The sequence below is a fragment of the Leucoraja erinacea genome, chromosome 28 (assembly GCF_028641065.1).
Source record: "Leucoraja erinacea ecotype New England chromosome 28, Leri_hhj_1, whole genome shotgun sequence".
NCBI lineage: Eukaryota > Metazoa > Chordata > Chondrichthyes > Rajiformes > Rajidae > Leucoraja > Leucoraja erinaceus.
In genome coordinates this window covers 27445815-27446014 of record NC_073404.1, presented here as the reverse complement: position 1 = coordinate 27446014, position 200 = coordinate 27445815, and positions in this window count along the sequence as shown.

Here is a 200-nt window from a genome sequence, read left to right as displayed (position 1 = left end):
GAGTCTCGGACACCTGCCTGTTTTCTTCGTCCACAAAGGTGCAAACAGGATCAACTATATTTACAGTTCCCCTACACCTCCCCTCCCTCCACCTATTTCTTCCTTCCACTCCCCCACTCTCCCCCTCCCTCCCCCCCCCCCCCCCCCCCCCCCCCCCCCCCTCCCCCCCCTCCCCCCTCTGGCTTTACAACTCTCAAATC